Raw genomic sequence first — 14364 nt, forward strand, 5'->3', positions numbered from 1 at the left:
GTCAAGTATTTTCTTTGGTAAAGTATTTTGTTCAAGTCACTATGCCCCTCATAAACAGATAGGAAAATTAAGATGTTACAATTTGAATAAAGCTCATGCTCACAGGATTAGTTGATTGATTTCAATACTATAGGTAATAAATTAATAATACTAGGAAGAAGAGAAACTGCTCAAGAAATAAGATTTTGTGACCCTGAAATGTTGCCTCTTAATGCCTAAAGTAATCCAATTCACTTTGGCAAATTGCAATACGTTAGCACCATTTTCTGAAACAGTTGCAACTTGCAGAAAATGAATGATGGAATCCTTCTTTTCACTACCTTTTTTTACCTTCACAGTCTTTCACAGTGCTGTTTTAGGACAGAAACTCATGCATGTTTGTTCACTCCAAATGTTTGTTAACGGCAAGAAAATAATTAAATAAAAATTATTTAAAAAAATAATAATTATTGTCACTAAATTAAAAATTATTTTATAAATTAAAATAATTTTTTTTTCTAAATTAATTTCTATTATTGTTAAATAATTTTTAAATTGATATCTAATTAACTACCAATTATTTAGATTATAAATTTGGTAGTATAAATTTTGATAACTAATTAGATAAAACTATTTAATAATAAAAAAATTAATTTAAAAACTAATTTTTTTAATCTCTAAAATAATTTCTAATTTATTCACTGTAATAACTAATTATTTTTTTTATAAAATTAATTTCTATTCAATAATTTTTTTATAATAAATTTTCGGTAAATCCGTGTTGTAACTGCACCTCATTATCTGTGACACTGCTGTGCCTATAACTTATTTATTTAATTATTTGACGTTTGAGATGAGTTTTCGTTTTAAAAACTTTCAAAGAATGAAAACTTCCAAATGAAGTAGTGTGCATCATAGTGACTAAACAGTTTCTATTGTCCTACCTCCTCAGCAATAAATGCAAATATAACAAATGAGATAGTATTATATAATTATCTTATTTGCACCAGAAGTTTTAACAAAAATTGCAAATTTCAATTTAAACAATCTCAATATCTTGATGGACTCTAAGTCTTTTATAGGTGATAATAAATTAGTTGTTGCTAGAGTTTTCTTTCTTTACAAATATCAACATTCAACACCATTAAATGTTGTATTATATATTTTTCTTGTTTTGCTAGGAATATTGAAATAAAGTATGCTTTTATATTCTATTTTGTATGGTGACTATATGAATATAGAAGTTTTGTATTTGTGTAAACTATGAAATTCCTTTGAATATCCTTCCTTTGTTTTTTTCCACTTAAGGTTCTTTTGTAAAAGAAAAAAAATGTAGTAAGTTTTCTCGATCTAAATCGAATAACTATATGATACTCTAATTTACCCCTTACCACAATAAATACATATAAGTAGCTTAATTAAGTAGTAGATGGAAAAGGAAGAGTATAATTGATAAAATTATACTTCTTTTTTGTTTTTTTATATGTCATTTCTTTTATAGAAATAAACAAGTGTAGTAAGTTTTCCTTATCTAAATAAACTAGTTATATAATACTCTATTTTATCCTTTGTTTCAATAAATAACTAATTAAATAGTAGAAGGAAAATTAAGAGTGTAATTAGAAAAACATAATTAATGTTAATTAAACATTGAAAATAATATATAAATTGAAATAATTAAAAAAATAATCAGAGAATATTTTTTTATGTCCATATATTTTTTTGTCAACTGTTTTCTTTAAGATGAAAAGGCTCCTAAATTTCAAATCTTTGATCATAAGTAGGATGTAAGGTATTGTAAGATATGTAATTTACTTAGTAGAATTCTTCTTCTATTCAATTAGAATAGGACAATTGTTTCCTGCATCCAACAATTACACACACAACTCAAAATGTATTCCGGATATTTCACAATATATTTTATAGTTGAATTTTTCAAAAACTTTTTTAAATTATTTAATTCCTTTTCTTGAATATACTTTCAAGTTTGTTTTCTGGAAAGTATTTTTTTTATTCGTAATTAATTTTTCAGAATGAGATTTTGATTTTTCAATTTTATTTACGGAACACAAAAATCTATTTCAAATTTGAATGCTAGATTTTCAATTTTGGAATGAGGGGAATTTTGGAATTTATATTAGGTGCAATAAGCAATTGTCTTAGTATAGAAGGAACCCAGGCAGCTTCAACTGGTTTGATGATGGGTCATGAAAAATTTGTGTTTATCCAGCCCATATTTTAAATGGGTCAAAAAAAAGCATACGGCTTAGTCCTACATCAAAAGGGGCAACTTCTTCCTGCACCTATACAAATTTCTTCCTGCACCCCCCATCATTTTCAGAGAAGACTATTTTGCCCTCTTTAAAAAATGACTTCCAGATTATTCTTTCCGAAATATTTCCAGAACATCTTTTCCAAAATATATTTTATGAATTCCAGATTTATCAATCCGGAAATAAATAAAAAAAAATGTGTTCCAGACTGAATTTTTGTTTTCCAGATTGTCTATTCTAGAAAACTGTAAAGGATAATTTCGATATTTTTGAAAAATGTAGGGTGCAGGAAAAACAATGTAGAGGTACAGGAAGAAATTGCCATCAAAAGGTTACAGTGGTCCAACTTAAAAAAAAATATTCTAAATTTAAAAAATAACAAAAATATTTTTTTTGTTATTTTTCTATAGTTACATTTTGGTGTTGGTTATTTTGTTAGAACAATTTTTTATTTTTTGGCAGGATGAAGTCTTACATCACACTCGTGATTCATTATGGAACAAAAAAAAGTTTAAATTGAAATATAAGGAGGGATCTGATTGCTTATCATTAGAAAATATAAATTATAATAAATAATTATGTTACTCTTTTTTATCTAAAATAGTATAAATTTAAATACTATTAATTACGAATTAATTAGAATTTGGCTTACCTAATCTATGTGAAAGCACAATTGATACACCGTAACAATATATAATTACTCCCTAATAGTAAGAGTGTGAAATAAGACATATGTTACCTCAATGATAGTTATTCAATCAAAGTTAAAACATTGATTAAAACATACTTTGTAAACCTGAAATTATGTATTTTTTCTATTATAAATTATATTGATAAAAACACAAATATTTTTGGACAAACACTATTAATTTTTCGATGATTCTAGTGTTTGTTTTCAACCTAACAAATAAAACATAAGAATATAGTTAATTTCTACCATGGACAATAAATTATATGGAGCATAAAGGTTACCAAAAAGCACTTTTGTTTGTAAATAGGTGTTGTAATTGATTTCAAAGAAAAGATTGTTTTTTCCAAATCTAAGTTACATAAAATTATTAAAGTCTAAGTCATTGAAACTGAAAACTAATTTTTGGAGAAATAAAATATTGTAGAATATAAAAGGACAAACTTCAAATAAGATTTAGTTAAAGAGATTGATTTTACTAATAAAACTTCATTAGATTTACATACATTTATTCGTTGCAATTGATGATTCTTTGGTAATAAAGGACTAAGAAAGAAAGAGATACAGAAAATATGTAATTTTAAATTCTTTTTTACTTATTTGATTAGTACTTACTTTTAATCTCAATCACACAAATATCTAAATAATATATATAAAAGTTAATAATATTGGTTTATTTGGACTATCTGATGTTATTAAATGGATGTTGATGATGTGATTTGCATGGCTAAGTAGGTTGGTGGATTAGTGGTAAATTTTATTATTATGGACTCCAAGCTATCATATTAGGTTTTTTCTTTCTAAATTCCATAATTACTAATTTCTTTCTACATCTCCATATTAAGAGAAAAATATTAAAATACTTTTTTTCATTACATCACACCACAACTAGTGTCATTATCATTGTCGTTGTTGTCCTTGTTGCACCACCAATTACAACTTTGTTTTTTTTTTTTCATTGTCACCGCACTCTTTGAGAGAAACAAAAAGAAATAGAATAGTTCTTCAAGAAAGTTTCTTCTTGAAGGTATTATATATGATATGGAAATCTTGTTTAAGAAATTATGTTTTGTAACCCATCTCATATGTCTGAAAAAGTTTATTCTAGAAAGTTTGATAAAAAAAACTTATTTCGAAAATCATTTCATATGTTCTAAAAAATTTGTTATGAAGTTCCTGCTTTAAAAAGTTTGTTCTTAGAATGCATTTCATATATTTTGAAAAACTTGTTATGGAAATGGTATTCCAAAAATAATATTTTAAAAATTCTTTTTGTAAATTTTAAAAAACTTAGTTCAAAACAATTATATAACAAGTAATTTGGAAAGCCCTGTACTGTCTAGGAAAATACATGGCGAAAAGGTCAAGAGGCCGAAAGTCATTATCATTTCAAAGATCAATACAATCAGAATAAAATAAAAATAAAGGTCCAATAAAGCAGTTTTAATATTGTATCAAGGTCCAACGAATAAGCTCAAAACATTAAAAATATATTTAGTAATTGTTAAGGTATAAAAAGTAAAAGCCCAATAAAATTAATAAAGTTTAATAACGAGCACTATAAATAGGTGATCTGATTAACAAACAAGTAAAGTCTTTTTATGAAATTATAACTTAATCCAATTGATTCTGGCTTTATCATCGGAGCACCTTGCAGGTACATCCATCCAACCGGGAGAGAGAATAACTCCACCTAGCCGGGAGAGAGTCAAGTCAATTCAACCTAGTGAGAGTCCAAGTCAACCAATCTAGTAACCAGAAAGCTCAAATTGTCAACAAGATACCAAAAGGTCGTGAGGAGGAGAAGAAGATAAGTTATTTTACTTCGTACTAAGCCATGTAAGAAAATTTTGGCGCCAAGATAAAGAATTCATTGGTGGAAGAACATGGGGATCAACTGCTTTTTATTTGATATTTTAATATTTTTTATATTTTCTACACAACTATCTCAACTCTCATTTTATCATTATTGTTATTGCTAACTTGTATTGCTTGCAAATAGATTCTAAACATTGATTTACTGATTTCACTATTGTATTTGTTGGGAGACGACTTGGGATCATATTACCACTTCTGCACTACCCTCTCTCTAGCGGTAGATAGGTCTATGCTTGAATCATCTTAATTGGATATCAAAACGACAACTATCAAATCTTTCTTGCATTTTTTATACACTATACGCTTTGCTCATGTCCTAGAAAACAGTTTTTTCAAAAGCACACCTTTTGCTCATGTCCTAGAGAAACCATCTTCAACTTTTTCTGATCTTCATATCTGAATTGAAACTCCATTTCTATTTTCTTTTGGTCTATTTGATATTCGTTTTTCCTTTTACCCTATTTGGTTTTTCAAAATTGATTTTCATTTTCTCCATTTTTCACATCTTAGATCTCCTTTTCCATAAATGCGGTGCGTTTTGCAGGTGCCTCAAGTCTCTACGTAAGGAACACTTTATGTGGTTTGTCTTTGGTTTCACTATTCTTTCATTATAGTAATCTTTAGTTTTTTGGTTTGATAAGAATGTGTTCTTCATGTTTGTCGTAGTTTTTTTAATAAATGTTATTCAATATGTTTTTTTATAATTGTTTGTATATGCATTTTTTTTACTCTTGTTTGTGAAGAGTTTCGACTTTGGCTGATAAAATAATTGTACCCTTTATTAATAACTGCACACCTTTGCACACTTTTGTTTTGGACCTTCCTTTTTGGGCTTTTGTTTTTCTCTTTGTAATCTGTGTTTTGCTGTTTGACATGTACATATATATACTCTTATGGATCCAATAATAATTAGTTTTTTCTGTGCCATTAAGTTTCACAATTCAGACTTCTTTCCCTTTCTCTGTTCTCTGTTCTCTCTCCCCCTCTGTTTAGGGTTTTTCATCCTCTATTGGTTGGTGCCTTGGGTGATTGCTATCTCTTTGCCATGGCGGTTAATCGCATTATGGTATCAGAGCTCTTCAATTGAAGAGCTCTGTTGCGCACTCTGAAAACTTTCTTTTCTTTTTATTCTTCTTGAATTTATTTTCCTTGTTTCTCTGTTTGCAGCAATGGCAGAAGAACGCGTCGCTTCTTTGTCTCAACCCGATCCGGCGAACAGCTACCTCTACCTTCATCCTAGCGAGAACCCCGCTGCTCCTCTCGTCTCACCGGTGCTGGACGCTTCCAATTACCACTCCTGGAGCTGCTCGATCTTGACGACACTGAACGCTAAAAACAAAGTGGAGTTCATTCTTGGAACGCATCCTTGCCCAGAAAAAGACCATCAAAATTTCTCAGTTTGGAACAGATGCAATAATATGGTAGTCTCATGGTTAGTACACTCCGTCTCTTTACCTATTCGGCAAAGCATTATTTGGATGGATAGTGCCCTAGACATCTGGAATGACTTGAAAACTAGATACTCTCAGGGTGACCTATCTAGAATTTCCGATCTTCAAGTAGAAGTAGCTTCTTTAAATCAGGGGGATTTATCTGTGACTGAGTATTTTACAAAATTAAGGATAATTTGGGATGAGTTGGACAACTTTAGGCCTATCCCCATGTGCACATGTTCTGTAAAATGTTCCTATTTAGTTAATTCTATCATAAGTCAAAGAAAGTGTGAAGATTATGCCATGCAATTTTTGAGAGGGTTAAATGACCAATATAGTAATGTTAGATCTCACGTTCTTCTCATGGAACCCATTCCACCTATATCAAAGATCTTTTCTCTCGTTGCTCAGCAAGAAAGACAATTAGCAAACCACATTTCTGTTAGCATATCTAGTATTAACAGTGTTGATTCCATTAGGACATCCTCCTCTACTCTGTGCACTTTTTGTGGTAAGCATGGGCACACTGAAAATGTTTGTTTTAAAAGAGTTGGGTTCCCTCATCAAGACAATAGGAACTCCAAACCTAACACTAGAAAGGTATGCACGCACTGTAACAGAAATGGTCACACTGTGGATACCTGTTACAAGAAACATGGCTACCCTCCTGGGTACAAATACTATAACAGCAATAGGACTAGTCAGATTAACAGTCTTATTACTACTGATGGTGTTTCCTCTGAGCCTTGTCTTAAAGAACAGGAAAAACGTGATTACCATCTCACTGCACATCAAATTCAAATTATCAATGATGTTCTGAGGCAAAACAACAATGACACTCCGCCTAATCCTATTCAAGTGAATCAAGTGGGCTCCTTCTCTGCAGACTCCAATACACATGAGTCTTCAACAGGTAAGCACTTCTTCTCCTCTTTAAATCATAGTCATAATTCCTGGATCGTTGACTCTGGCGCCACTGATCACGTTTGTACTGTCTTGTCTGCTTTCACCTCTTATAAAACTATCAAACCTGTTTTGATCAACTTACCAAATGGCCAACATGTTTTTGCAAACTATTCAGGGACAGTCGTTTTTACAAATAAATTTTATCTTCTTGATGTGTTGTATATCCCTCAATTTGCATGCAACCTTATATCTGCTTGTAAATTGTCTCTACACTTAAAATGTAACTTGATCTTTTCCCCCACACACTGTCTTATACAGGACAACCTCTCCAAAGAGCAGATTGGTTTAGCTAATGCCAAAGCTGGCTTGTACATCTTTAACTCTTCTATTTTTCACACTGCCACACACCACTTTATTCCTTCTGTCTCCTGCACTGTTACGGAAAATAATTTGTGGCATTATAGAATGGGGCATCCCTCTGATGAAAGGTTGCATGTCTTGAAAAGTCAATACCCTTTTGTTTTTGCTGATAAAACTCATATGTGTGATATTTGTAATCGTGCAAAACAAAGAAAACTTCCCTTTACTCTAAGCACCTCTCACACTACTGCTATATTTGATATCATTCATGTAGATATTTGGGGACCCTGTTCTGCTACATCTATGCAAGGTTTTCGTTATTTTTTGACCATTGTAGATGATTTTTCTCGTTATACATGGACTATATTGTTGCATGCAAAATCTGAAGTTCGCACCCATCTCATAAATTTTTTTGCTTATGCTGAAAATCAATTTAAAACAACCATCAAATGCATTCGTTCTGATAATGGTGTTGAATTTGCCATGAAAAATTGTTTTGCTTCCAAAGGCACAGTTCATCAAACTACTTGCATTGAAACCCCCCAACAAAATGGTATAGCTGAACGTAAACACCAACACATTTTAAACATCACTCGCGCTTTACTGTTTCAAGCAAATTTACCTAATATTTTTTGGGACTTCGCTGTCCAACATGTTGTTTTCCTCATAAATTGCACACCCACTCCCTTTTTACAAGATATTGCTCCATATGAAAAACTTTTTGGAAAACCTTATGATATCTCTTCCTTACGGGTTTTTGGCTGCTCCTGTTATTCTACTACCATTCATGCTAATAGAAAGAAATTAGATCCTAGATCTGTTCATGGTATATTTCTCGGCTTTCCACACAATACTAAAGGTTACATCATCTTAAATTTAAAGTATCATCGCATTGAAGTTTCAAGACATGTGATCTTTCATGAACATCATTTTCCATACATATTGAATCATGATGACAAACGGAGCCCCAACACTTTATCTTTACCCATTCCTGCTAACTATAATACATTCTGTGATGATATTTTGTTTGATTATAACTGTCACAATCATGAGCACGAGCCTCCAATCACTCACAATGACGACAACATTATTCCAACTAGACGCTCCAGCAGACAAAGACGACCCCCTACCTACTTAGAGGACTTCCAGACTTGCTTACCTGCTGCAAACACTGTAAGTAATCGGTATCCCATTCATAAATTTCTTTCCTACACTGCTCTCTCACCTTCTTTCAAAATGACTATTTTATCTATATCTTCTAACACTGAACCAAGCACTTACACTGAGGCTTCTAAGTATCATTGTTGGAAACAAGCAATGCTCGAAGAGCTTAATGCTCTTAATGCTAACAACACATGGCAGATCACTATTCTTCCTCCAGGTAAGAAAACCATTGGCTGCAAATGGGTTTTTAAGGTAAAACACAAAGCTGATGGAACCATTGATCGCCACAAAGCACGGTTGGTAGCAAAAGGCTACACACAATTAGAAGGTCTTGATTTTTTAGATACTTTTGCTCCTGTAGCAAAACTAACCACTTTAAGACTTTTACTTGCTGTTGCCACTTCTCAAAACTGGATTCTTAAACAACTTGATGTGAATAACGCTTTTCTCCATGGGGACCTCCTTGAGGAAGTCTACATGCAACCACCGCCAGGCCTCAAACTCCCATCTCCTCAACATGTTTGCAAATTACAAAGATCACTCTATGGCCTTCGCCAGGCCGGCCGCCAATGGTATGCAAAACTGTCTCAATTTTTACTTTCACATAAATACACTTTATCCTCTGCTGATCACTCTCTATTTTTACATCATAACGGACCTAACATCACCATTATTCTTGTGTATGTTGATGATCTGGTGCTTACTGGAAACAATCATGAGGAAATTGCCCATATCACCTCTCTGCTGGACACTCAATTCAAGATCAAAAACCTAGGAGACCTCACCTATTTTCTGGGCCTGGAGGTGGCCAGAAACAGCCAAGGGCTCCACATCTGTCAACGAAATTACGTACTAGACCTTCTTCATGAAACCGGCATGATCAATTCTGCTCCTATGCCTACACCCATGGTTCACTCATCTCGGCTTTCCTCCTCCGTTGGCACACGACTCAATGACATTGAAACCTCTGAATATAGAAGACTCATTGGCAAGCTCATATACCTAACCAACACACGGCCTGACATTGCCTTTGTTGTCCACAACCTCAGCCAATTTATTTCCTCTCCTACCAATCTCCATCAACAAGCTGCTTTTCGTCTTCTTCGGTACTTGAAAGGCAACCCTGGAAACGGTATCTTCTTTCACAGCAACAACACTCTCCAACTTCGCGGTTTCAGTGACTCGGATTGGGCTACCTGTCCTGAAACCCGAAAATCAGTAACCGGTTACTCCATCTTTTTGGGTGACTCTCTCGTCTCATGGAAATCCAAGAAACAACAAACCATTTCCAAAAGTTCTTCTGAAGCCGAATATAGAGCCTTAGCCACAACCACATGCGAGATTCAATGGCTAACCTATATCCTGCAAGACCTTGGTATTTCCTATATCCAACCAGCAACCATCTATTGTGACAACCAATCTGCTATACACATTGCCTCAAATCAAGTGTTTCATGAGCGTACCAAGCACATCGACATTGACTGTCACATCGTCCGAGACAAGATCACCTCTGGGCTTCTCAAGTTGCTTCCAATCTCTTCCTCTATGTAGATTGCGGATGTCCTTACAAAACCCCTTGCTCCAACAATATACAAAGAGATCCAGTCCAAGCTGGGAATGAGAAACATATATTCCCAGCTTGAGGGGGGCTGATAAAATAATTGTACCCTTTATTAATAACTGCACACCTTTGCACACTTTTGTTTTGGGCCTTCCTTTTTGGGCTTTTGTTTTTCTCTTTGTAATCTGTGTTTTGCTGTTTGACATGTACATATATATACTCTTATGGATCCAATAATAATTAGTTTTTTCTGTGCCATTAAGTTTCACAATTCAGACTTCTTTCCCTCTTTCTGTTCTCTGTTCTCTCTCCCCCTCTGTTTAGGGTTTTTCATCCTCTGTTGGTTGGTGCCTTGGGTGATTGCTATCTCTTTGCCATGGCGGTTAATCGCATTATTGGCAAGTTCTGTAAATCTCATACACTATCAGATTTGTCTAGGTCCTTCGTGTCTTAGCAACAAAGAAAGTACTACTTTCAATAGTCCAAAAGCCATTGATAGATGGCTTATCCAAAATATAATTTAATATTGCTTTTGACATGCATCACTCAGTGGTATTTAATCCACAAATGAATAATTGGGTAAATAATACGGACTTCATAATTCCAACCAATGATCGAACAAAACATTCCAAAGGATTTGAGAAATCTAATAACTAAATTTGAATAATATGAAATTCACTTATTAGAGTTTCCTTTATTTTTTTAAGATTTAATTACCTTATTCGTCCCTATATTTGGGTCAATATTCAATTTAGTACCGTGGTTTTTAAAAAAATCAATTTGGTTCCTATGTTTTTTAAAATGTATCCAAATTGGTCCTTTCCATTAAGTCTTTCCTAACAGCGTCAGATGTTGCTTACGTGACAGAGAGAGAATGTCTATGTGGCAGAGAGAGAATGCTCATGTTGGGGAGAGTGTGTTTATGTGGAGATGTGAGATTGGGAGTTATTATTATTATTATTATTATTATTATTATTATTGTTATTATTATTATTATTATTATTATTATTATTAGTATTGTTACTATTACTATTATTATTATTATTATTATTATTACTACTGATGTTATTATTATTATTATTATTATTTTTATTGTTATTATTACTATTGTTACTTTTTTTTACTATTATTAATATTAATATTATTTTTTTAATATTTATTATTATTATTATTACTATTACTATTACTGTTGTTATTATTATTATTATTATTATTAAAAATAGTAATAATAATAATCTATACCTATATATAAAGGGGATTCCCCTCTTTAACTGCTCTTAATTTTTTTTCCGATTTTATCCTTATATTAATATTTAATTTTATTATTATATTATGGTCATTGTGTCATTTCTTATTTTTTATACAATATTTGGTATACGGGGCAATTTTGAAGAGCCGTTATGAATTGAAAGAGAGGTGGAGAAGCGGTTATGAATTGAAAGAGAGGTGGAGGAACGCTTATGAATTGAAAGAGATGGTTTATTTTCAAAATCAGTTACATAAAGAAAGAGAGTTTATTTTCAAAATCAGAGTTTATTTTCAAAACCAGTTGCATAAATAAAGGGAGTAACTATTCAAATTCTAAGAGAAAAAAAAATATTAGAGAAAATAACAAAGAAGATACGAAGGAAGTGTTGAAAAAAAAAAAATAAAGAACATGAAGAAGCATTGGTCACTTTTTATCCTTACACCCTTCGATCCCACCAATGAGTACCAGGTAGCTTCACGTGTCTCCCTCAGAACCCACATTCACGAAAAATGTGATCTTTTTTTGTAATACATTAATTATTTTTTCTTTGAGTATTTGGGAAATGCAACATTGGTACAAGGATGAGAAGTACAACACCACCAGGGTGAAGGATCAAGGGGTGCCCTGCTTTCTCTTCGGTCAATAAGGTCACTGGTGAGGCCTTGAAGCATTGAATTGGTTCCTCTCATCTCGTAAGATCTTTCTCTCAAGGTTTACTCTTTCATTGCAGGGTGTTTTTTTTATGTGATTGTGCTTGATAATTGCTTTGCTGGTTTTATAATTGGGATTATAGAGTGCAAATTGCGAGTTGGTTGAATGATTTCAATGTTTAGTGCAAATTTCAAATGCATATTTTTAGTTTTATTTATGGGTTACGATATGATCCAATTGATTTTCATCCAATGGTTATCACCTGATTGTGTGTGCTAAGTTCCTGATTGCAGGAAATGTGTATATTTCATTGAATGTGATGTTAGTTACTGCAAGCAAGTTGATGGCAGTTTCTGATCTTGGTTTTCTATTACTATTGTATATGTATTTACTATAGTAACAACATGACTGCTTTGGTAGCTTTTTCTGTTTCGAATAATGTACATACCAAAATTGGGGTTTATGGGTGGACTGGATTGGAGCTTTATGCTTTTAAGATAAAGATGGGTTGTTGTGTTGTTCTTATGTGCAGATTTTGAAACTGTTTGCATTGGGATAAGAGCAAAGTAATACGATCATGTCTTCACTGCATTGCTTATTACAAAACTCAGGTTTTCCCTTAACCCTCCCCTGTCGTTTTGCCTTTTTCTTTAGTCTGTTTCGTCACTCTCTGCTCATACTTTTACTTCTCCTTCAATCTTTTAAGTTTATTATACCAATTATGATGAGAATCAAAAAGATGTTATCAATAGAAGAAAGGGACAAGGGCCAAAGCATTTAATGTTCTTCTTATTAGTCTTTGTAAAAGATGAGGCCCAAGCCCAAAAGCCCAAGCCCAAGCCCAAGAAGGCCAAAGCCAAAGAGCCCAAGTCTATCCCATGAGGCAAGGCCAAGCTTTGAAATACTCTTGTATAGTTTTAGGAGATGTGGTTATTAAATAAAGGAGTGTGAAAATGTAAAATAAAGTCACATTTCCCATGTGACTTAGGAGAGTGGTGTAGGTGTAGTTTTTGGGAGGTGTCATAGTAGAAAAAGGTCACACCTCCCATGTGACTTGTTTTTGGTGGGAATTTCAAATGAGTTTATTTGAAATTTCCCACCTATTTTTCAGCACCTCTAGGCTATAAATAAAGGTGCTTAGCTTGTACAATTCAGATTGGAATTTTATAGTAGAGAGACTATACTCAAATTTGGAGAGAAATTGTGAGTCTTGAGTCTTCTTCCTCCTTTGCCTTATCTTGTGAGCAATGGTGAGCTTCAAGTGGCGGCACTCCATCACTTATCTTGGATCAAGGAACCAAGTGGCATGAAGTGTTCTTCCAATTCTCAAAATCCAGCAAACTCCTTCTATAAGTGTTCTTCCTTCATGTTCTTTCAATTCCATTCGGTAGATTAGCTTTGCTTGTTGTTTCCTTTCATTTGTACCGATTAGATTTATGTTTCCAGCATTGTTTTCTTGTTTCTGTTCGGTGCAGTTTCTTTCATTTCCATTTTTCTGTTCGGTTTATCATTTGTGTTCTTCCATTCCTTGTGTTTTTTATTCCATTTGACAATATATGGACTTCCATATGAGTTTTGGTTGGTGCAAAGTCTTGGTGAGTTCATGAATTAGAACATTGATCCAATTTAAGTAAAGTGCCATTTATGACCAGATCAAGTTGCTCCTAAGAATGTCAAAGAATCATGTATTCTTGTTGTTGCATTCACATCATGTGGTATCTAGAGTCTAGGCTTGTTTTTGCTTAAATTTTGAGTTGTATTTCACTTTACTTTCAAGAGCTCTTTAATTCAAGTTGTTTACCATTCTGTTTTAGGATTTATTTTGAGTTTCCTTGCTGTTTTTCTTTTGTTACACCAAGTGTTTGTGAAAAGGTTTATGGCACTCATTGTTCATATGAGTGTGGCTGCTCTTTTGGAATGGCATTCTCCTTCCTAGAGCTGTCCTTAAGCTTCCTTTCACTTGTTGTTCTATCTTGTGATATGTCTTTTAATTTTGTAATCATGTCAAGTTTTGTCTTAGTCATGTTATTCCATAATTGTCGTTACTTCTTGTAGTACTTTTATTGCTTTGATTGTTTCTTGCTTTGGTTTACTTTCTGTTTTGAGTTTATTGCTTGATCCTTTGTGCATTTTCATTTTTAGATTTGAGTTCATGCTTGTATCTTCATTCTATACAAGTTCCTTTACACAAATTCCTCTATGTCTTTGCTAGTTCATTATAC

The sequence above is a fragment of the Phaseolus vulgaris genome, chromosome 11, assembly GCF_051622355.1.
Source record: "Phaseolus vulgaris cultivar YP4 chromosome 11, ASM5162235v1, whole genome shotgun sequence".
NCBI lineage: Eukaryota > Viridiplantae > Streptophyta > Magnoliopsida > Fabales > Fabaceae > Phaseolus > Phaseolus vulgaris.